Raw genomic sequence first — 26,453 nt, forward strand, 5'->3', positions numbered from 1 at the left:
ATATGGAAAGTTTATAAATTGGGATGGTTCTTTAAATAAGACCAATTTCAACTTTTTAATCAACCAATTTTGACAAAATGTTTCATTGCATCTGGAAGATATAAATTCCTTGAGCTTGAATCAAAATCAAATATTTCACCATCGATTACTTTTTCTGAAGTTGTGAAATTCTGAAACTTGCAAGTTCGGCCAAAACAGGCTAATTAGGTGTTTAACAATCGCTATACGAAAAGAGTGAAGGGGGGGGTGCTAAAACAAACTTTGCACGTCATGGGGGGCTACAATGGTAAAAACTCCGGATAATAAAATGCGCGCAAGTTTATAAAGCGGCTAGAAAACCTCATACCCGAAGACAAAAAAACTAAAGTGATGAGAGCGTAACTTGAAGATACTATACTTGTATATAAATCATAAGTTACAATCAATTAAATCTAAGCCAATTATAATCCTATCTTCATTACTTAAAATGAACCATGTGCAAGATTCTAGACATCTGAAATAATTAATAACAACTTTTGGAAACCGAGTTGTTTTTGTCACAGAAAAATTAGAAAATTTCAACCTCTGTATACAAGTGACTCGATTTGTATCTTGTTTTTGAGGCTCGCTAGTTTAAATTGTTTCAAACTATTTCGTCTGATCAAGTACGGAAAAACTCAAATTGATGAAGATAATTTAAAAAAGTTCGCAGTGAAGTCTTGACAAAGATATCAGAACGAGTTTTTTAATTTTGCAAGAATAAATTATAAGTTACAATCAATTAAATCTAAGTCAATTATAATCCTATCTTCATTACTTAAAATGAACCATGTGCAAGATTCTAGACATCTGAAATAATTAATAACAACTTTTGGAAACCGAGTTGTTTTTGTCACAGAAAAATTAGAAAATTTCAACCTCTGTATACAAGTGACTCGATTTGTATCTTGTTTTTGAGGCTCGCTAGTTTAAATTGTTTCAAACTATTTCGTCTGATCAAGTACGGAAAAACTCAAATTGATGAAGATAATTTAAAAAATTTCGCAGTGAACTCTTGACAAAGATATCAGAACGAGTTTTTTAATTTTACAAGAATGGTCGAATGCTTTCCTAGTTTCTTTTGAAAAAAATTTAATCATCTTTTTTGACTCACGAGAAACAGCAATAAGGAAACGTTGCTCATCCATCAAGAACAAACAATCTATATAGCAAAATTGATTTGACACTTTAGCAAAAGTATTCAAGTAAAGCTGATTTTGAAACAAAAAAACGCCTGTTAGAAACAGTACACTATTGTTTTCTGAACTTCGTACGCACAAAACCTATATGAGATGCAAAAGAAAGTTGATACTCTGAGCAAACACCAAGATATTTAAAAGATGAAACATAAATCTTTTTATAACTCATCTAGAGATCAAAATCAAGATAAAAAGGCAGTATCAATCGAAACGTCATTTTCAACAATCTTAATTATATTGAAAGGTAATTTACTGCTACTTAACCAAGTCAATTTCCTGATCCTGATTGAAAGATACTGATTGAAACTATAAAAAGAACAATTTGATTTATTTAAGTAAGTTTAATCAGCAAAAAATAGACCATCGAAGGGAATAGAAATTTTGGAAAATCGATTCTGCATGCGGGAGGATTGAGAATTTTCAACTTCAATGTTTTGCTTTAAGTAGCTTTTAAACCAAAGCAGTTTTTCATCAAAAACCTTTTTTAAAAATTCCTAATGAAAGAGAAATGATGGAGCGTATCGAACGCTTCTTAATTACTTTGCTCTTAATTCGAAGTAATTTTTCAGTGGAATTTCTCATCTCAAAAACAACAATCTGGCTTCTAAAGAAACTGAAATAAATCATATAAATCAAACATTTAATTCCGAAGTACTTGTAATCTCTATAGTACAATTCAAAATTTTTGCTCCCGCTGTTCAAAATAGATATGGATCTGCAACTATTATAATCAATTTTCAATCTTTATTTTAAGAGAATGCGGAGAACTTCTCGGGAAAATTAGTTAGGAAAAGATTCTGTTTAACAAATTCTATAAAATTCTTAAAAATGGGTACAGTTAGTGAACGGGAAGATTTACCAATTAAATTTTGAAATCCATCTGCGCCAAAAATGTGTTATTCTGAATAGATCAAATATTTCAATCAACTTTCAAATCAGTAACCGTGTAAGTAAACATACAGAAACTGAGCTGTTCATAAGTATGATGTGTTTTGATGCTGGGACATCATTTGCTAGGATATCATTCATTCCTTGAGCTTGAATCAAAAACAAATATTTCACCAGTGATTGCTTTTTCTGAAGTTACAAATTCACCCATTATAGGCTAATTAGGCGTTTAACAATTGCTGTACACAAAGAGTGGGACCTAAAACAAATTTTCATGTCATGAGGGCTACAAGGGTAAAAAAAACTCCGGATAATTAAATGCGCACAAATTTATAAAGCGGCTAGAAAACCAAATACTCGAAGACGAAAAAATTAAAATGATGTGGGCGTAACTTGTATATGATGTGGGCGTAACTTGTATATGATGTGGGCGTACATGTATATTAATCATAAGTTACAATAAAACAATTCTAAGTCAACTATAATCCTCGATTACTTAAAATGAACCATGTGCAAAATTTTAGACATCTAAAAAAGATAATCAAGATATTTGGAAACCGAGTTTTTTTTGTCACAGAAATCTCAAAAAAAACTATGAACCTCTGTATACAAGTGATTCTCTTCGTATCTTGTTTTTGAGGCTCAGTTTTTCAAGAAGTTTCAAACTAGTTCGTCTGATCTAATCGGGAGAAACTCAAATTGATGAAGACAAGCAAAAAACTTCTGCAGTGAAGTCTTGATAAAGATATCAGAACGAACGTCAAAAAGTCGTATTAATGTCAAAGAAAAAAGTTAGATTTTCTTGTTTAAAAGAATAGTCGAATGCTTTCCTAGTTTCTTTTTAAAAACTTGAGTATCTATTTTGACTCAAGAGAAGCAGCAATAAGGAAACGTAGATCATGCAAACAAGAATAAACAATCTATATAGCAAAAATACCTGACACCTTAGCAAAATTATTCAAGAAAAGCTGATTTTGAAACGAAAAAAACGCCTGTTAAAAAGAATACACTATTGTTTTGTGAGCTTCGTACGCACAAAATCTATATGAGCCAAAAAAGAAAGTTGATAACCTGAGTAAACACCAAGATATTTATATGATGAGGCGTAAATTTTTTTATAACTCAACTAGAGATCAAAATCAAGATAAAAAGGCAGTATCAATCGAAACGTCATTTTCAACAATCTTAATTATATTGAAAGATAATTTACTGCTATTTAACCAAGTCAATTTTCTGATCCTGATTGAAAGATCCTGATTGAGACTTTTATAATAACAATTTAATTTATTCAAGTCAGTATTATCAGCAAAAAATTAGTTCGGTCAATAAAGGCTATTTAGCTGTATAACAATCGCTGAATGCTATTTGAAGTTATGAAGTTCTGAAACTTGCAAGTTCAGCCAATATAAGTTAATTAGGTGTTTAACAATGGTAAAACTACAATGGTAAAAATTCCGGATAATAAAATGGTACAATGGTAAAAAATTCCGGATAATAAAATGGGCGCACGTTTATAAAGCGGCTAGAAAACCAATTTAACGAAGACAAAAAAACTAAAATGATGAGAAAATCTAATTCAATTATAATCTTATCTTCATTACTTAAAATGAACCATGTGCAAGATTCTTGACATCTGAACTAATTAATCAAATTTTTGGAAAACGAGTTGTTTTGTCACAGAAAAATTATAAAATAATAACCTCTGTATACAAATGGTTCTTTATGTATCTTGTTCTTGAGGTTCAATTTTTCAAAAAGTTTCATACTTGTTCATCTGATCACATACGGAAAAACTCAAATTGATAAAGCTAATTCAAAAAAATTCGCAGCGGAGTTTCTTGTTTTTACAAGAATGGTAACACGCCATCCTAGTTTATTTTGAGAAAAAAACGTAATTATCTTTTTTGACTCACGAGCAGCAGCAATAAGGAAACGTAGATCATGCGAACAAGAATAAACAATCTATATAGCAAAATTGATTTGATTACTTTAGCAAAAGTATTCCAGTAAAGCTGACTTTGAAACAGAACGACGCCTGTTGCAAAGAAGTCACTATTGTTTTCTGAGCTTGGTACGCACAAAATCTGTTTGAGATGTGAAAGAAAGTTGATACTCTGAGTAAACATCAAGATATTTAAAAGATGAAGCTTAAATCTTTTTATAACTCATCTAGAGATCAAAATCAAGATGAAAAGGCACTATCAATCGAAACGTCAATTTCAACAATTTTAATTATATTGAAAGATAATTTACTACTAATTAACCAAGTCAATTTCTTGATCATGATTGAAAAATCCTGATAGAAACTATTAAAAGAACAATTTGATCTATTTAAGTCAGTTTTTGTAGCAAAAAATAAACCATCGAAGGCAATAGAAATTTTGAAAATTCGATTCTGCATGCGGGAGGATTGAGAATTTTCATTTTAAATGGTTTGCTTCGAGTAGCTTTTAAAAGAAGGCAATTTTTCATCACTAGCTCTATTTTAAAATTTCTAATAAAAAAGAAATGATGGATCGTATCGAACGCTTCTTAATTGTTTTGCTCTTGATTCTGTGGAATTTTTTTTATCTCAATAGCAACAATTTGGCTTCTAAGGAAACTGAAATGTTTCATATTAATCAAATATTTAATTCCGAAGTACTTGAAATCTCTTTAGTACAATTCATAACTTTTGCTCTTTTGTTCAAACTAGATAAGGGTCTGCAACTCTTATAATCAATTTTCAATCTTTGTTCTAAAAGAAGATGGAGAACTGCTTGGGAAAAAGAGCTAGGAAAAGATTCCATTGAAAAAATTGTATAAACTTCCTTAAAATTGGTACAGTTCCCGAACGGCAAGCTTTAGCAATTAAATTTTGAAATCCAACTGCGCCAAAAATATGTTATTCTGCATAAATCAGGTGTTTTAATCGACTTTCAAATCACTAACAGTGTAGGTAAACATACAGAAACTGAGCTGTTCGTAAGTTTGATGTGTTTTCGATGCTGGGGCTACATTTGCTAGAATATCATTCTTTCCTTGAGCTTGACTTAAAAACAAACATTTCACCAGTGATTGTTTTTTTAGCTGATATGAACTTACCCGCCTTCTTGATGGGCATCGTTGGTTGTACAGTTTTCCAAAACACCAAATAAAAAAATAAGCAATATGGAATTACGAGAGTTTAAGTACTCTTTTTGAAACAATTAAGCATAAGTAACAGCTGCTCTGGTTTTTTTACTGCAACTTGAAAAATCAGAGATTTCAAATAAACAGTCAGGAGCAGATTTCGGGTAGTTTGCGCACACCTTCCCCTCAGGGATCTTAAACCCTCACTAACCAAAGGGTTTCCTTTGGCATGGTTTCAAGACACCCATTTTGGCTAACCAGTTGCGAAATTTTAAAAGAGCCTTCGTACCTTCGAAGCTACTGGGTACTTATTCTTATAGATGTGGACATAACTTGAAGATATTATACATGTATATTAATCATAAGTTACAATAAATTAATTCTAAGTCAGTCAATTATAGTCCTCGATTACTAAAATTGAACCATGTGCAAAATTTTAGACATCTAAAAAAGATAATCAAAATATTTGGAAACCGAGTTTTTGTGTCACAGAAATCTCAAAAAAAACTATGAGCCTCTGTATACAAGTGATTCTCTTCGTATAATAATTCTAAGTCAATTACAATCCTCGATTACTAAAAATGAACCATGTGCAAAATTTTAAACATCTAAAAAAGATAATCAAAATATTTGGAAACCGAGTTTTTTTGTCGCAGAAATCTCAAAAAAAATACTATGAACCTCTGTATACAAGTGATTCTCTTCGTATCTTGTTTTTGAGGTTTAGTTTTTCAAGAAGTTTCAAACTAGTTCGTCTGATCAATTAGGGAGAAACTCAAATTGATGAAGATAAGCAAAAAAACTTCTGCAGTGAAGTCTTGACAAAGATATCAGAACGAACGTCAAAAAGTCGTCTTAATGTCAATGAAAAAAGTTAGATTTTCTTGTTTAAAAGAATAGTCGAATGCTTTCCTAGTTTCTTTTAAAAAACTTGGTTATCTTTTTTGACTCGAGAGAAGCAGCAATAAGGAAACGTAGATCATGCAAACAAGAATAAACAATCTATATAGCAAAATTACCTGACACTTTAGCAAAATTATTCAAGTAAAGCTGATTTTGAAACGAAAAAACGCCTGTTAGAAAGAATACACTATCGTTTTCTGAGCTTCGTACGCACAAAATCTATATGAGCTGTAAAATAAAAATGATAATCTCAGTAAACACCAACATATTTAAATGATGAAGCATAAATCTTTTCATAACTCAACTAGAGATCCAAATCAAGATAAAAAGGCAGTATCAATCGAAACGTCATTTCCAACAATTTTAATTATATTGAAAGATAATTTACTGCTACTTAACCAAGTCAATTTTCTGATCCTGATTGAAAGATCCTGATTGAAACTTTTATAATAACAATTTAATTTAATCAAGTCAGTATTATCAGCAAAAAATTGAACCATCGAGGGCATTAGAAATTTTGGAAATTCGATTCTGCATGCGGGAGGATTAAGAGTTTTCAACTTAAATGATTTGCTTCGAGTAGCTTTTAAACCGAGGTAATTTTTCATTATAAGCCCTATTTTAAATTTTCTAATGAAAGAGAAAAGATGGAGCGTATCGAATGCTTCTTAATTTTGTTGATCTTATTTCCACGTAACTTTTCAGTAGAAGTTCTTATCTCAATAACAACAATTTGGCTTGTAAGGAAACTGAATTGTTTCATTTGAATCATATATTTCATTCAGAAGTACTTGTAATCTCTATAGTACAATTCAAAATTTTTGCTCCTGCTGTACTAAATAGATATGGGCCTGCAACTATTATAATCTATTTTCAATCTTTCTTTTAAAAGAAGGTGGAGAACTGCTTGGGAAAATAATTAAGAAAAAGATTCTGTTTAAAAATTACAAAAAATTTCCTGAAAATGAGTACAGTTACAGAACGGCAAGCTTTAACAATCAACAAATATTTCAATCACTTTTCAAATCAGCAACCGTGTAGGTTAACATAGAGAAACTGAGCTGATCATAAGTTTGATGTGTTTTCGATGCTGGAACATCATTTGCTAGGATATCATCCATTCCTTGAGCTTGAATCAAAAACAAATAATTCACCAGCGATTGCTTTTTCTGAAGTTATGAAATTCTGAAAATCGCAAGTTCGGTCAATAAAGGCTATTTAGCTGTATAACAATCGCTGTACAATATTTGAAGTTATGCAGTTCTGAAAATTGCAAGTTCAACCAATACAAGCTAATTAGGCGTTTAACAATCGCTGTACAAAGAGAGTGGGAGCTAAAACAAATTTTGCAAGTCATGGGGTCTACAATGGTAAAAATTCCGGATAATAAAATGAGCGCACGTTATAAAGCGGCTAGAAAACCAATTTAACGAAGACAAAAAACTAAAATGATGAGAAAATCTAATTCAATTATAATCTTATCTTCATTACTTAAAATGAGCCATGTGCAAGATTCTTGACATCTGAACTAATTAATCAAAATTTTGGAAACCGAGTTGTTTTGTCACAGAAAAATTATAAAATTAATAACCTCTGTATAGAATTGGTTCTTTATGTATCTTGTTCTTGAGGTTCAATTTTTCAAAAAGTTTCATACTAGTTCATCTGATCACATACGGAAAAACTCAAATTGATAAAGTTAATTCAAGAAATTTCGCAGTGGAGTTTCTTGTTTTTACAAGAATGGTCGAATGCCATCCTAATTTCGTTTGAAAAAAACGTAATTATCTTTTTTGACTCACGAGCAGCAGCAATAAGGAAACGTAGATCATGCGAGCAAGAATAAACAATCTATATAGCAAAATTGATTTGATACTTTAGCAAAAATATTCAAGTAAATCTGACTTTGAAACAGAACGACGCCTGTTGCAAAGAAGCCACTATTGTTTTCTGAGCTTCGTACGTACAAAATCTGTTTGACATGTGAAAGAAAGTTGATACTCTGAGTGAACATCAAGATAATTAAAAGATGAAGCTTAAATCTTTTTATAACTCATCTAGAGATCAAAATCAAGATAAAAAGGCAGTATCAATTGAAACGTCATTTTCAACAATTTTAATTATTTTGAAAGATAATTTACTATTAATTAACCAAGTCAGTTTCCTGATCATGATTGAAAAATCCTGATATAAACTATTAAAAGAACAATTTGATCTATTTAAGTCAGTTTTTTTAGCAAAAAATAAACCATCGAAGGGAAAAGAAATTTTGGAAATTCGATTCTGCATGCGGGAGGATTGAGCACTTTCAACTCAAATGGTTTGCTTCGAGTAACTTTTAAAAGAAGGCAATTTTTCATCATTAGTTCTATTTTAAAATTTCTAATAAAAAAGAAATGATGGATCGTATCGAACGCTTCTTAATTACTTTGCTCTTGATTCTGTGGAATTTCTCATCACAATAACAACAATTTGGCTTCTAAGGAAACTGAAATGTTTCATATTAATCAAATATTTAATTCCGAAGTACTTGAAATCTCTATAGTACAATTCAAAACTTTTGCTCCTTTTGTTCAAACTAGTTAAGGGTCTGCAACTCTTATAATCAATTTTCAATCTTTCTTCTAAAATAAGGTGAACTGCTTGGGAAAATAAGCTAGGAAAAGATTCTAATTAAAAAATTGTATAAACTTCCTTAAAATTGGTACAGTTCCCGATCGGCAAGCTTTAGCAATTAAATTTTGAAATCCAACTGCGCCAAAAATGTGTTATTCTGCATAAATCAAGTGTTTCAATCGACTTTCAAATCAGTAACAGTGTAGGTAAACATACAGAAACTGAGCTGTTCGTAAGTTTGATGTGTTTTTGATGCTGGGGCTACATTTGCTAGAATATCATTCGTTCCTTGAGCTTGACTTAAAAACAAACATTTCACCAGCGATTGTTTTTTAGCTGATATGAACTTACCCGCCTTCTTGATGGGCATCGTTTGTTGTACAGTTTTCCACAACACCAAATAAAAAAATAAGCAATATGGAATTACGAGGGTTTAAGTATTCTTTTTGAAAGAATTAAGCATAAGTAACAGCTGCTCTGGTTCTTTGACTGCAACTTGAAAAATCAGAGCTTTCAAATAAACAGTCAGGGGCAGATTTCGGGTAGTGGGCGCACACCTCCTCCTCAGGGAGCCAACACCCTCACTAACCAAAGGTTTTTCCTTTGGTATGGTTTCAAGACACCCATTTTGGCTAACCAATTGCGAAATTTTAAAAGGGGCCTTCGTACCTTCGAAGCTACTATGTACTAATTCTTATAGGTGAGCGCGAGCAGAGAAAAATCTATATTTCGGTCGAATCCTTCCAACAAAATTTGACAATTTTTACACAAAACTGCCTGTGATCAGTTGCGGATTAAGGGGGGTAGTAGCGAAGGGTTGATCGGACGCCCCTTGTCTCAGGGATTCGACCCCCTGCCGACCCAAAGGCTACCGTCTTTGTACTATTTTGAGATATCCATTTTTGGCTGACTGACCTTACAATTTCTCTAAAGGCGCCTTTGGCGCCTAAATATACTAATTTTGAGGGAGTGCGCGCCGAAAAAAGGCAATTTTTCGGTCAAAAATATTCAAAAAGTGCCGAAAACTCCTTTTTTGGCCTATTTTTTTTTTCAAAAATTTGCCTGCGGCGCTAAAAATTTGGTCAAATCACGGCTTTATACTGGTTTGGGAGAGCTCAGAAAATCAATTTGGTCGACGTAAAAATCCGCCCCTTCTCGAGAAGTTCATAGATCCGCGCCTGGTCTCTGTAGAAACCAAGTGAGACAGAGCAGTCCTAAGCAAAAGCAGCAATTAAGTAAATCTGTAGACACCGCTTCGTTCTTTTTCTAAACTTTATCTCAAACGTAAATCACCCTGCTCATTCGCGCTTTTATTCGGTGCTTTAGCTTTTATTAACATCATAAGAGCAATAAATTGAGAAATATTGCAAAAATTGCGAAAAAATTACCACATTATTTGCGTCTATTGAGAATCTACTAGCTTCTTGGGATACCCTATCACACTTGAATCAATTTAATATTTTTGATGTTATTTTAAAGCGTCAAGTACAAAAAATGGGCCAAACATTTCAACACATATGCGAAGCAAAGCTTCACATCACTTGCGCTACAATAAAAACAATGCGTTACAAGATAGTGATACAACAAAATCATGTTTTTGAAAAATAAAGCTGAAAAAAATAGTCCAAAAATTATATCTACAAAAGTTTCACAGTTTTGGCTCCTTTTATGCTCATGAACAGCCTAGAAAACCACTGATAAACAACTAATTAGCGTTAACTAGGGCAAAAAAAATTAGTCGACCCTCAGTAAACCGGAAAAAATGTTAAAACTGTAGTGAAAAAATATATGACATTTTTTACAGTCAAAACTTTTAAGACCAAAGCAGAAAAAATCAAAGTATTTAAAAGTTGCCCTTGACATTATGCAACATAAGTTGGCAGAACCGATAAAACATAAGAACGAAACATAATTAACCGAAACAAAATCAACTAACTTATTAGAAATCAGAGTTGGTAAATTACAAAATTTTAAATAAAAAACATTAAGAACAACATAAATTACAACAAACAACATTCAACTTTAGTTGAAACTAGGCGTCCAGCAAAAATTGGAGGTAACTGTTTGCTATTTCTAGAATATTTTTCACTGATGCCAGACAAAATGCGTCAATTTCAAGAAAAGTCGCGAAAACTTCAGAATAAGGGCGTTTCCAAGGACATAACATGATTTCTAACAACAACTATGGAGTTAACTTTTCTGTAGGAAAATCATGCAGAACCGGTTTAACCCATTTTATCCTTAATCTCATATTTGGTAGGGTAAGTCAAAAAGATCCCAAAATTTAGGGCGTAGCGCCTTATGCAGCCATTAACTACAATCTGTTTTTGCCATTGAACCATTAATCTAGCTCTGGCAATTGGCAGGGTACTTTTTGAGAAAAGTCGGAGTTCCAAAAAAACTGTCAGAAATTTTAAACTTGACTTTTCCGAAGGCCAAAACTTTAGTTTGCTGAATTAAGAAGGGGTTATCCGCTCATGCAGGGGAGCTCCCCATATATCTTTTTTATTGAACCCAAAATCTGAAGTTTGGGAGGGAATTTGTTAAAAAAACTTTAAATAATATCAAAAAAAAAACGATCGAAAAGTCAAAAGTTTGACTTTTCCGAGTGCCATCACATTGTATGTAAATAAATTTGCGCGTAGCCGCATAAGCAGGAGAATTTCCTCACAACCTGTACTTTCGATTGTACTCGAAAGATCTGATTTGGAAGAGCAGTTTTCGAGAAATTGAAAAAAAAATGCCAAAAAATTAGATCAAAACTTCCTGCCAGACTACTTTTCGTATCAACAAATCAAAAACCCAAGCTTTGGAAAAAAATACTAGAAAAGCGTACCAGATAATATAAATTGCATTTGAAAAAAAAACGGAAAATTAGCCGACAGAAATTAGGACGAACACCCCAAATCCGAAATAGTATACATAATTGAAAAAATTAAATACTACTACCTCAAATGAATTTGAGAAAAAGTTTAATTTGAATTTTCATGAAAGTGGCCATGTCAGCAGTACTGAAGCAGAAATGTGTAAAAGTCGTTAACGGAAAAAAAGTCGGATCTTGTTAACTATTCCCCCCCTCCCCCCTTTGGACCTTGATAACTACCCCCCCCCCTATGCATGTATTATTTTTGACAACCATTTCTGTATAAAATAAGGAATTCAAAAATGTCAACAATTAAGTGGGTTTTCATTTTCGCGCGTTCGTATTTGTATTACTCACTTTTTATATAATACCCACGTAAAAAATTTTAAATATATTTTTTCTGAAAATTGTTTTAAGCTATTGAAAATTTGGCCGCCAAAGTTGAGTTGATTTTCTCAAAATCGAAATAGGGGGGAATAGTAAACAAGATCTAAAAAGTCTTGTTCCCGATTACAAAAAACCCTGCCTTGCCTTTTCCAAACCTTTAGTGGTAAAAAGTTTTTTCATCGGATAATCTACATAATTCAGGAATATACCCAACTGGTGCTATAAGACGAAAAGACAAGGAGACGACAAATGAGAGTTAAACTTGTAAATTAAAGTTTGAATTTAAGCGAATTTTATTTTATATTTCTCAGAAACACAATTGGAGAATTTGCGTGTAGCGTCGTCTTAGAGTCCCGTCAAAAGCGGTTGTTGTCTTATAACAGCTGTCGTCCTATTGGCCGGTCGATTATAGAGCCGTCAACTACCGGAGTGCGGTCAAAAAATAGATAATCATAAAATTGACCAAGTCGTGAGTCCATCACAATCGAGAAAAAAACATATTTCGTACGTTTGTTTACTTTATCTCGATTCTGATATTGACTCACGACTTTTGTCTACTCTATGATCGTCTACTTTTAGCAACGCAAACCCAACTATCTTACTTTTTACTGAGTGATCAAAGTCGAACTTACTGTTAAAGATGTAGACAGTCAGATGAGTGATGGGTAGTGTTTTGCGGGCAGTACAGTCCACTCCTTCGGCTCTGCCGGGGAGGGGATGGGGTCAGTGAATTTGAACACAGAAAATCGCAGTCTTTCAGGGCAGAATTGCATGTAGTCGAGTCAAAAGGAAAAGAAAGAAGAGAGCATAGTGGTTACGTGTCAGTATTTAGACAGCCGCGTATTCATACTGGTCAGTATTTAGACAAATACTGTTTCAACCAATCAGAATCGAGACAAAGAAGAAATTAATAAATAATTATTATTTATTTTGGATTATTTATGTTTTTTCCCGATTCTGATTGGTTGAAACAGTATTTGTCTAAATACTGACCAGTATGAATACGCGGCTGTCTAAATACTGGCCGCACTCCGAGCATAGTATAGTCCCCACGCAAAAAGACTGCGTTACTAAGGGTGCCGGACATCAAGCCGACGGGACTTCAAGCCGAATTGTAAAATTAGGGACTTCAAGCCGAATAATTCCTTATAAGTCGTGAAATATGAACAATTTGAAAACTTTTTTGATTAATTTCTCAATTTCATGATCTTTCTTCACTAGTTATTGGCGTTTGCATATAATTTAAGCCTCCAAATGATGTTCCGGAAAGTTGAAACGTAAAATATGGTTGAAGGCATTTTTCATGTTTATAATTTATGCATTTCAAAAACCGGCTGATTTTATTAACGGATGCGAATCACAAGTGGTGCATTGTCATGAATAACGCTTACTATGGACTAAACTTGCCAAAATTTTAGAAAAGCAACATTTTGCAGATGATAAAATAGCGTTTTGGGGTGCTTGTAAAGTTTTAATTTCGGCTTGAAGTGCCGTCGGCTTGAAGTCCCGTCGGCTTGTTGTCCTAGACCCCGTTACTAAATGTAGAATACTTTCGCTATCAAATATCATGACATCACGACAAGTTATACATAAAAAGATAAAAGTCGTTCTATCTTTAACGCCTCACGCAAAATAACGCAAAACAAGAGATAGTCATTTAAATTATCCGCAAATAGGTAACCGATTGCCTAAATTAAACGAAACAAAAGCTAAATAACCGCGTGCGTAAATATAAATGGCATGAAAAGGAACAACAAAAATACATTCGACGTTTAGTGAAGGAGAAAGTCAATTAATTGAATGAAATGGACGCCATCTGTAGCATCTGACAGTCAACGAGTCATCAGTCTTATAATGTAAAGCGGACATGAGAACTTCATCTTTTATTGTTTTGCTTCTCGAAAAGAGCAGAGTATCAATATATAGCGTAAGCATGTTTTATTTTGCAAATCGGATCTGTTTAAAATGTACATTTGATAAAATAAACAACGCACAAAATTGGTTTTGAAAAATTTCAGTGAAAACGAGAACAGAATTTCTTAGCTTTTTTGAATCAACTAAATAATGTTTCAATTTATTTTTCAAAGTAAATTTTATTTGTAAGTAAATCTATTCTGTCCAATGTCCCCCTCCCCCCTCCCCAATTTTGAGAAATTGTAATTTTGTGCGGGTTAATACCATATTCCACAAGAAAAGGCGTATCAGGGCCGATCACGTTAACATCGGACTCCATCAGAAAATGTCTAGAAAATGTAAAATATATGGTACCGGCACCGGCGCAAACAGATGTGGTCAAATAGTCCCCCATCAAACTCAAATCTAGTTGCGCTAATAGCCGCATGCTAAAGGGCACACATGCAAGTAAAAGCCGGTCTCTGATTGAAACATTGGGTAAAGCAAGGTAGAGCTAAATACCCGGGGTAAAAGGGGGGGACTAATATTGGGTCTCTTACGCGCATTTTTCCACTTTTCAAAAAACATGCACGAAAACAATCTTATTTCTAATTTCGAGGTGCGGATGGCTGCACAATTTATTGGTCCAATCCTTTAAAAGTTCTGAAATACCCATTTTCTCAAAAATCCATGTCTGAGTTTTAGAAAAATTATGCAACATTTTCCAGCCAAAACAAAATCCTGAAAATAACAAACTGCTCTAAGCCGAGATTTTTTACTGTTTATTTAAGCGCTGTTCTGTTAGCTCGATTGCTCAGCAAGCTTGTATAACATAGCAATAAGCTTACTCTTTTTTTGCCTGGAATTAGCATTTTCACTCAATTGTTATTTCACTCTGAATTGCAGATGTTGCTCTGCAGTCACTTGAATATGAAAAAGTATTAAAATGAACAGTTGCTTGATCAGCAGAAATCAGATTTAATTTTTTAAACATATAACATTTTGGAACCAGCTTGAAACTAGTTATTTAAATAATATATTTTTTCACTGTAAAATATTATTAACTAACCAATCAAAAATTATAACTAAACCTTAATCTAAATTTGGAAATCTGAAAACCTGGAGGTTTAGAGAATTTAGAAATAAGATTGAAATCAGTTGGTTTCTTCTCTTCTCTAACCTCGCGATAAACCAGATTACCTCTAGAACTATTGAGACAAGGAAAAATAGGATTTAAGAGTAAAGTTAGGATTGATATTAGACTAAGGAGTTGTACGAATTTATCCGGCCAAAAATAGTTAGCGCGACGAACAGACAGAGTATCCTATCCAAAAAAAATTATCTATGAGAAAATCAGCCCGGACCTAAAATCATCTGGTGCGACCAACGAGCCTCGAGCAGACCTACTACTAACTTAATTTTAGAAATAAAGAAACAAAATTAGCTTGTCTCGACGTCCTAATAAGTCTACTAAAGACGAGCCAATATCCATGACGACCCTCCATTGCAAAAAGATGAAAACCACATATGTATTGCAAAGCAAAAACAAGCAGAAAAGCAATTTGTGCAGTAAACCCTAATTCTTCTATGATAGCTGCATGAATATGAGCCATCAATTTAAATATAAATAGCCTTAAAAAATGAACAAAAAATTTGAATCAACTGAGGCCAATATAACCACCAGTACCGAATAGACGTAAACAAACCTATCTATCTCAAAACTTCATTTCTCAAATAGCATTTCAAAAGTTTCATTTCATTTTTATAAATTTATCACAAAACGGACAAAAAATAAACAAAAATAGTTTAAATTTTAGTTGTCATTGGATATCAGCGTTTATTGAAAGGAAACTTCTTTCCTTCTGACTCTTTCATCTAAACCCTACAAAAATGTTATTTTTTAAAATAATTTTATAGTTATTTTTTACTATTCTCAAATTTTCTACTTTCGAAACTAACTTGACCTAAATTATATGACCATCAAGGCTTCTTCCCTATTTTGATTCACAAACAACTGAACAACGAAAAACTGATCACACAATAAAACTAATTCCTACATTTTTAAACCACAAGATACCAACACAAAACCCAATGACTACTCAAAGCTATCAACTTGAAGCCATGAATAGACAAATGCCAATAGCATATTTTTTTTTACAACAATATGAATTCAGTAGACATCAACTCACAATATTCAATCAAATATCAAGTGCAGATGAATCACTACAAATGACCTTGAATCCATTCTGTATGGACGGACCATCAATTACATCATTTAAACCCCTAATGGTTTTCACAGGAACATACTCTGAATGTTCTGTTGAAGACTACTTGAATGCCGTAACAGCAAATACAAAAAATATATAGACCCTGAACCTATAAATATAACTTTTTGCTGAGATTGGGTTCCTAATTGTACAGTGTTACTACAAACCACACTCAACGAAGCTGCTCGAAAAAAAAAGTTTTCATTTTAATCAATAAAAACAAAATCCGATTGTAAGCGTTTTACACAAGAAGTTTCAAAAAAAGTCCAAGAGAAAAAAAACGACACCAAAAATATTTAGGTAATCAAATCGACAATTTATCAAACGAAACAATAAAAGAACTGGCTAAAAAAGCAGAAACGTTGGTACGAAAAGCATACTCTTCGACTAAGATAATTCTAAAAATTGCAAAAACTTTAAAAACGACTTTAACATCAGAAACACGAAAAAAAGAAATAAAAAAAGCATCATATCCTTCATCCATTCGCAAACCAGATATTGATTTAGGAAAATTTCTTGACAAACTAGAACATGCAAATTACCATTCAAATTAGAAGAAACAGAAAAACTAAAACTACGAAAAGCTTTAAATACTCAAACATTTTCAACACAAATAAACAATATACAAGACGCTGAAGATAGACTAGCAAAAAAGATTACACGATTACATAACATATACGATAAGAACCCAATTTTTAAACGAAAACCCTCATTCAAAAAATGATGTAATTGTTTTAGACACTACGGACACAGCATCGCAAAAAGTCGACAAAAACATATTAAAAACCAGTCGACCAGCAAAACAAAAAACAAATAAACCTTTTAGCCAATATATGAAAAAAGTTTAAAATTAACCTAGAAGAAAAAATGCAAAAAAATAATAATTCAGGAAAACCATTACCTCAATTTCTAATTATTATAGATCAAAATCGCCATACAATAAGAATTCTCGAGTAATATTTTCAGACAGAAGAAACTAATACTAAAAAACACAAAATAAATAGAGTCGTTCCAATAGCTGTGATAGCCTTTTTAATAACAATTTTTCGAGATCAAACTCAAACAGAAGTGATTACTGTAATTACAGTACAAATCAATCATTAAAAAAAAACGTTTTAGAATCTTTTCAAACGACCATTCTAGTATCTACCTATACAATCGCAATAGAAGTGGCTCCAACAATCGTTATGGAACCAAGTCAAAAGTTGATTATAATTTAAGGAAAAATAATTACAGACCGCAAGAGTCAGACCGCGAAAAAATCCGCGAGACGGCGAGAAATAATTACAGAAGGCGAGCAAATCTAGTACTTATACAAAGGGAAAAATTATTTTTATCCAAATGATCAATCAGAAAAGAACGCCAATATTCCCGAAACAATTCAAACAGTTGATTCAACAAAAATCCCATAACCGATAACATTTCACTAAATTATACAAAAAAGTGAACACTACAGAAAATCAACAAGCAATAAAAATAGCATAAAATTAAAGTATCAAAATTAAAACTAATCAGATATAACCACTTCTCTAGAAAACCAAAAATTATCAAATAATTCTCAGGCTCCAGATCTAGATATAGAATTCTGAATTGACACAAGGCGCAGAATCAAACATCATAAATGTTGATACAATGACTGGAGTTCAACGACTAAATTCGTCTCGTCCGTGACACTTAGCAACAGCACAAGGTTCAAAAATACAGTATTATGGAAAAGCTAAATTTCAACTACAACAAACTAAAACAATCGAAAATCACAAACTTCTAGTTAAGCCTTGTAAAGATATAATTCACATTACAATCATTTAAAAAACGTTATAACAGGAGTTTCTTTTATCACTAAAAAATTTCCAAAAAATTAATATAAAAAATTGTAAAAATCAAATAAAAGAGATATCTACACGAAAATTTTTCACTACAATTACATTTTTCCACAGACACCTTAACCAACCACTAACCTTTTTGAGATTCTATTACATTTTAACAGAGAGAGAGAGAGAGAGAGAGAGAGAAAACACTTAAAACCATTAACTGGATACATCTCAACTTTCCCACTACCTCACATCAACCGATACAACAAAAATCAAAATACACAAAAAACTTAAATTTTCTGATCTTGAAGTCCGCCAGATTTATAATTTTTTTTCATCGATAAAAAAATGCATATAATTACAGATGATAACAAACTACATGTTAGAATTTCTCACTAAATACAATCATTCGTCCCTTGGGACTTCTAGGATTTAGTGAAACAACTTTCACACTCCATCCACTAACAGAAAGAGCATACAGTGTAAATGATGTATAATAAAACTAATTCTTACTTGCCAAACTACTACATTTATTAAGTGATTATCTAAAAAAAAGTATCAGTGAAAAAAAATAAATATAGATATTACACTTTAAACCAATATTCCATATCTCGAAGTACGAATCAGAAAAATGTTTTTTAACTATGTTTATTTTTCAGCGATATCTAATAATTCAAGACAAAACCAGGAAATTAGCTTTTTTACTATGAAAACGTCTCGATGTATATGCAACATCGAATTGTGATGCGGAAAAATATCCATCTCCGTAACATCTTCCACTAAATCAGACCCAATTTTTGAGAAAGCGTTAGCAAAGTATCAATTAATATGCAAGATAAAGTAAATAGACTTCTAGATTATTTTGAACAAAACAAAATTTTTTCGCCAGTAAACAAAAAATACCACAAAATCTTACAAACAGAAAACATGAAAGCAGCCCCATATAAATCTCATTTTTTACTAATTAGATTTGAATTTTTTCATATTATCAAAGGAAAAATTATAACACCTTTAAAATCGAGAATAAACGCAGTTTTAAAACTACAGCCACCATCAAATAAAAAACATCATGAAATCTTTGGCCTGTTAATTTTTCTAAGTAAGTTTGTATACTAAACGCAATTGCACCTCGGACCCTTCTATAAAATCTTTTGAAAACAAAATAATTTCGAAACGTTAATTGAACAAAAAAAGTTGATAAAAATAAAAAACTTACAGGTGAAATAAAAATATATCTCCATTAATGAAAAAACAGGTGCTATAGAATATCAAAACCCCGAGTACACTGTTTACCATTAAATTTGATACTAATAAATTTTCATAATATGCTCTTCACTTATAAAAGGACGTATGGTTCAGAAAAAAACATGTATATTGATAAACCCGTTTTCTTCCCCAATGCACCAACTAGGGTTAAAGTACGTGTAATGACTGTCTAGCATGTCAAATGAACAAACCTTTCCCACATCAAAAACAATTAGCAGAAAAGCAAGAATTTAAACATTCGACACTAAACGCCCTAAATCACCATACCCCGATAGTATACTAATATTATGGTAATTGTAGACGCTTTTCAGCACTATGTAGCTATAGAACCACTACCGAATTATAACGGTTATTGTGCATACGCGACACTTTGAGAACACTGGATATCTAAGTTTGGCTTACCCGAAATCCTTCTAACAGATAATGGGACTGAGTTTATAAAGAACGAACTCATAAACTTGTGTCACTAATACATGATATGTTATGTCATTAAACAATGAAAGGAAGCTTCACATGCTTCATAGACAGAGGGAATTGTTGAAGGCATCAATCGCTCATCACAAGAATATCCAAGATGTATTATATACGGAAAGGACAAGGAAATACACTGAAAGGCCAGCTGGCTTTAAATTATTCCCATTTGCAGAAAATTTATATTTAATTACAACCTTTGATTTATCACCATAGGAAACGTTTTTCAACCAAAAACCACTTCAGGCCAAAAATGTTTACAGCTAATGGATTTAAAAAATCCCAGGCATATTATATTGCGAACAAACAAAATTTCAGTAAGTTATAGATAACCACTTCAAGCACACAATGACGATCAATTCAAGTACACAAAATTTTTAAAATTAGCCTCTGGTACTCATACCGAATGTATTTAAAGTAGAAAAAAAACATAATGAAAAATACCAGACAAAACAGTTGTTATTAAATAAAAAAAATTAAACCACAAATCAATTCTCTTCACATGAGCTTCAGACTGAAAAATTGCAAGACTCGTGCTTAAACCAAACTTCGCAATCCTTCAATGAACATCGAAAAATTTGCAACCATTTCAAAAAGTATCTATAAAAATGTAGAAAAGTCAGCTGATGTTACCGATAAACTTTCTGATCAAAATTATTGAGGAAGTTATACAACAGAGGAGTAATCTCTTACCCTATCATCCAAAAGAGTATACCCCTATAGAAATAACAGATTTATTTTAAATCACTGAAGTACAAACAAACTTTAATTTACAAGAACAAATAACTAGACCAAAAGAAGGAAAAATCTACACATCGTCAATCTTCTGGACTGAGAAATCAAGCTACGAAATAAAATCAATCAGTTATCCCACAAGCGAAAAAATTGGAAAAAAAATAGAATTCCACGACACATCTAAAGAAAAACAAAAGATCGTATGTCCCATATAACAGATATTCTAAGCGGATAAATTCTAACATTACATCCAGAACGTCAAGGTCAAAAACAAGCACAACCTTCATATTTGATAACTACCAAGAAAAACTCATCTCACAATTTAAAGCCCTCCCTACAAGCCCCAGCTAAAATCACCGAAATCATATAGACTAATGATCCCGAAAGTAAAAAAAAAAACTAAATTAGCGCAATGAATAAATACCAAATTACCTAGTTTAAGCAAAGATATCTCAAAAAATCCCTGTTTAACCAAAAAACAATAAACTTGAAAAAATGATTCGAACCGAAATCCTTTATCATTACCTTTCTACTTCTAACACCTCATTGACATCCAATAAACGAAATCAACTTTGCCTAGGAGATAACGGATTTAATGAAGACCTCTCGAATAAATGAAATCACTTTCTGAATGATTACTTTGGAAGTATTTGTATCAACTGCTGAAAGTCTCTTCTACAACTTTGATGCTTTTCTAAATCTTTTCATTTCCATTTTCAATCATACTTCAGATTTTTTGTTAGAATTTTTGTTTTGTTTTTGGTATAGGGTTTTCAGTTTTCTCTACCCTTTTAAAAATATAACTGTACCTTTCCCAAATCACTGATTACCTTACCAGGTTAGACTAACTCTTATAAAAACCAAAATTCCCTTGTAAAGCTAGGATATCTTAATAAAAAAAAAGAACTTATAATTTTTCTTACAAAATTCTGAAACCTGATAGCATTTCCTAATCAAACATATTTTTCAAAGTTCAAGACAAGCATTACTTATTTTCTCATTAGTAATCGTCAAGCTAGTTATTTTTGTCAAAAAGTACTAAAAGGAACAGTTCACGTCTTAAAAGAAGAAGAAATCATATTTCAAAACTCAAAGCTGCTAGTCACCTTTCTTACCCAATCCCCCATCTCCAAAACCTACTCAAACTTCAACTCGAAAACTCAAATAACCGATAATCAAAACACAAGTCTAATACGTCCGTACACATGAACCCGAAAATTATCTGTAAAAAAATCCAAAAACCCTGAAGAAGAACAACTAACATTTTCAGAGTCAATCACTCCGGCACGTCAACACGCACCAATAAGCGAACCGCAACACGAGCCAACATTAACACCTATCTTCATTTTCACAGAATTTAGAACGAACAATAGATCATAGTCAGAATCAATCACAAGGAATAACGATAGATAAAGAAATAATTGATCCAATACGAAACAGAAACTTTACATTACCAACAATCCGTTTTAACATAAGTTTCACATCAGAACCATCAATATATTCAACACAACAATCAGAAGCCATAACAAACACCTCTACTCATCAAAATATAAGTTCCCCACCATATACACAACATTTATCATCACATATAGATTCTACCCTATCTTCGGCACAATGAAGAGACAACCTATTTATCCTTCAACACGTACAGAGCGTCTTCCATCTAGGATGAGCCAACATGATCCGTAAGGTGAAGTAAATCTAGTTATTAAATTAGTTGAAAATCCATTAAAAATATCATCATCTTCTCTATCAACTTTACTTTCTCCACCTTCCACCCTTCTATTTCGAGTTATCCCACAATCGAAAATATTGAAAAAAAAGTTACCACGACACATCTAAAGAAAACTCATAGGCCGTATGTCTCATATAACAGATATTTTAAGCAGATCACGACCTAAAATCAGGACCTAAAATCACCAACAGAACTAAGGCTAACTTTAATTGATAGACATTGAAAAACCCAAAATGCAAACAAACCGTTTAGACCTGACTGAAACACCTAGATAGAGCCGCCTCTAGTATGCGTAAAACATTCTGATAGCACAGGACTTCATAATTGGGCTTTGGACTTTACCTTATTTAAACAATAGACAAGCTGTTCACCAGGATAAATAAGACCATAATTTACAATTGTTGGCAGAACAAGATCTGGTTTAAGAGTTTTAAACCACAATAAAACTAAACAATTTAACAATTCATACATTTCACTTTCTCAATCAGATGTCAATGTACGAACTTTATCTCCTGCTTTCATTTGCACCGAGCTTTTATATAAATACGATAATTACACCAAGAAATTAATCGGTTATACTACTTTTTATACTCCTTTTTCAGGATTTTCGTACACTTGTATCTTCAAATAATACATCAACTTCTTTATAAATTTTGTTTTATAGAAGCAATGCCAATTAACACAGTTATACCAGGACAACGAAAAACTTCAGTGGATCCTTTTCTAATCATTGCATGCAATGAAAATCATATAACACGTTTGCGAACCTACCCAGAAACAGAATCGGCCTGTAAAAACTGGAAAATTTAATTTAAACCACAAAACGCAGAAGTTCAAGTAGAATTTGAAAATGGATAAAATATATCACAAAAAAAAACTCATTTTTCTTGACACAGCAACTAAGAAAACTCGTAATATTGAGCAATCTTATATAACCGTCTTACTATATAAGAAACATAAGAAACATAAATGAACAAATTGTATAGAAAACCATCACAGTATACGTCTTCAAGAATTATCACAAATGAATCAAACATTTTTAGAGCAATTCCTTGTGATAATCATAAAACATCAGATATGATGCTTGAGCACACATTTAGTAGACATTTAGATATATTCAGAACTCAAAACACTTCATCATTTTTCATCGAGTTAGAACGAAAACAAGTTCTTTAATCACTTGCACCAGATTACGAAGATAACTTTCTTCAATCACTTGCAATTAGGTTAGGAAGAAAACTTCCTTCGGCACTACACTTGAACAAGCAAAGTTTCAACCTATATGTCTTTGTAGATAAACGATGCTACCCATGCTACTTCTTAAATATCAATTCACGATGAAAACATATTTGTGATACCGCTGCTCTATGTGGATCAGAATATAGCCGCAATAAAGTACGACTCAATCCCGAAAAAGATAAATTTTGCTTAAAACTCTAATCCCTACCTTAATGCAACAACTAAATAGGTTTACACTTCAAGTTTTTTGGTGCATTAGCTAGAAACCAGGAAGTCGACTTTCAATCAAAAAGTATGTTCTCAAAATCAGACGTCAAATTCAAATCCAACAATTTTCAGAACCAATCACCAATCACAAAAAGGAGACAATCCAATGTCAATTCACTAATCAATTTTTAGAAAAACTATTTGAAAGAGCACACAATATGTCATTGGATTCTTGTGTACCGTAATGGAGAAAATGTAGACGTTAAGATAATACGCCAATAAACACCTTTAGCTGCCTAGACAAAAAGGATTATTTTCAATTTTTCTAGGATTGTCTTATTACATTCTAGAAACATTGAACATTCTGTATGCAATGTATTTTTTCTCAGAATTTTTGTTCCCACGTCTTACGAGAGTACAGTACACATGTGTAATCATACAAAATCAAACGGCAAGCAAGCGTTGCCTTAATAGTCTTCTCAGAACTTTTTTGAGAACTTTTTCGTTTTTGAAATTTTGTGTGTAGATGCACAAACCAATAAATACAATAAAAATAATGAAAAAAAATAAAATGCATAAGATTAACCACAGATCAACAAACAAACAAACACACACATACACCAACAACAACACTACAAATACAAATTTCACGTAAAATTAATCCTGTAAAAGTATTTAATCCTTCAAATTACAAAAGAAGGGTTTCCCTAGAATTACATTCTAATACTAAATTGATAGCAAAAGGAACCAATTTGTTCACATCATCTGTGAACCGCAAAAATACATAAGGTCTGTACGAGCAAATCATTGAACAAACTCATAGTGTAACTCTCGTCTAAGGCAATGGTTTTAGCGCGACCACTTGGAACCCTCCATCAATCTCTTTCCAACCCCTCTAAGTTTTATCGCTCGTCCTCTTCCGCTTTCACCCATGATCTTCTACTTTCTTTGCTACCGGTTCTAATTTCAATTTTTTTCATTATATCATCTAATGCATCTCACATGCATTCTGAAGATTCAACAGAAAGCGCGTTTAACCGTCTCAATTATTTCGAGACTCCAGAAGTAAGTGTCCCAGATGAATTTCCGGTTCCGGACCCAGTCCTACCACTAAATTTTCTACACCACTAACTCCTCCTAACACTTCACAAGGCCGGCCATTGCCCTTCCTTCCAACTCTAGTTCCTCCTAAACTCATGCTATCCTCTTCTCTCACCACTATCCGACCCCCTTGGAGATACTCCCAGCCCTATAACCGATGACCAACTTCAACCTGACTTAGACAATTTGTTCCAACAGCAACAAGTAGTCCAGAATGGTAACTCACCAAAAATTTTTCACCAATTAACTTATTCCGCTTCTTCAATTGATAACACCTCTAGCACTAATACTCCAACCACAGCAGCACGCGTTCTCAGTACCCATCAATTATCCCAAGAATTCCAAAAAGTCACCCATCTACATCACAAAAACAACAAAGAAATCATCAAAAACACTTAAACCCCTGACTTTCTACTTCATCTATGCCATGGTTTTCCTGAAATAGCTACTATATCAAAAAATCACAAAATCAACACAATTTTTCTGTCCTAGTAGAAAATCCGTTGATGAAGATTTGCACGCTAAAATTATTTGCCAACTCAGTTGCTCAATCAACCTGGACGAACTCAATAGCACAAAAATCTGAACAAATGCCCATCGTTTATTATGATCACAACGTTCCACACACACATGGAAGACTCATCATAAAATATTGGTGCCGAGGTCAACCCACAGCTAAACGAAATCAAAAAATATAAGATTACCTCCACCTTTGATTCCACCGCACTGACAAACACTTAAATCACTTTATTGACCACACATAAAATGTAATGGCTTATGAATCCAACTTTAGCCGTTTTGGTAACTTCGAACTAACATTTTATTTCCCCAAACCAAAAGAACGAGTTGTGGATTGTCTTCAAGGCTCATGCAAAAAACTAAACTAGTACATACTCACACTTACTACAATTTTATACCAAGAAACTTCGCAAAACATACACCACCACGAAACCCGCATCACCGTTTTATATTCATATTTTAAAAGTATATATCACCTCATTTCTTTAATTTTACTTATTGTATTAAAGGTATTAAACTGCACGGCATTCTCCGCATTTTTGTCTCCGCAAAATGTAGTAAATCAATCCTTTCAAAATTCGCTAGCCTCTGATAACAACGAAAGTTCAAACCGGTTTTAACAGCTTTCAAAGTTTCCTTTAACCCGTTGAAAAAACTTAACTAAACACCGCCGCTCATTCAACGCCAACGTTTTACTAACATGTACAGGAAACATCCATTGTTCTGAAACCAGATCAAGATGGATAATATTTTCTTTTGAAACCAAATCCCGATTTCAGTTAAGATTATATGCAACTTTATTAAGCCTCAGGTGAACATTAATCACTGATAAGCTGATTCAAATACATTGACACAACCACAAAAACTAAACTAACAAAATCACCAGTTGAAAAGAAAAAGAAAACTTTGTAATCAATATTACCCTTTACTCAATAAGTCACCCTCAAGTATACTCCAAGAAATGGCCTAACTCACAAGTAGGACTTACTGAGAATGCTCTAAAGTCGACCTCACCAACCAGATGACATCACGATGATTTTTTTTTGCTAAAAAGTGCTTCAGTACAAGAAAATTTTTAAAATGACCAGATTAAGATAAAAGCTTCTGCAAAAAAAAATAAATCACAATTTAAACTGAAAAATCTCGTGATTAATAAAATTTCTTTCATAGAATTTAAAAAGAAAAAATTCTGAATAAATTGCATCAAGTCCACAAAATTTATCT

General features: G+C 32.5%; 2 protein-coding genes across 2 annotated transcripts in view; both read right to left on the reverse strand.

The window, feature by feature from the left end:
- LOC134839024 (innexin unc-9-like) overlaps window positions 1-12,829 on the reverse strand; it is a 38,451-nt gene extending 25,622 nt beyond the window's left edge. The window contains exon 1 of the mRNA XM_063854416.1: window positions 12,618-12,829. The gene's annotated coding sequence lies outside the window, so the exon portion shown is untranslated. The remainder of the gene's footprint in view (window positions 1-12,617) is intronic.
- The window catches only part of LOC134840599 (F-box/LRR-repeat protein 2-like), a 382,029-nt gene that overhangs the window by 203,527 nt on the left and 152,049 nt on the right, over window positions 1-26,453 (reverse strand). The gene's annotated exons all lie outside the window — the stretch shown is intronic.

The sequence above is a fragment of the Symsagittifera roscoffensis genome, chromosome 2 (genome assembly GCF_963678635.1).
Source record: "Symsagittifera roscoffensis chromosome 2, txSymRosc1.1, whole genome shotgun sequence".
Lineage (NCBI taxonomy): Eukaryota > Metazoa > Xenacoelomorpha > Acoela > Convolutidae > Symsagittifera > Symsagittifera roscoffensis.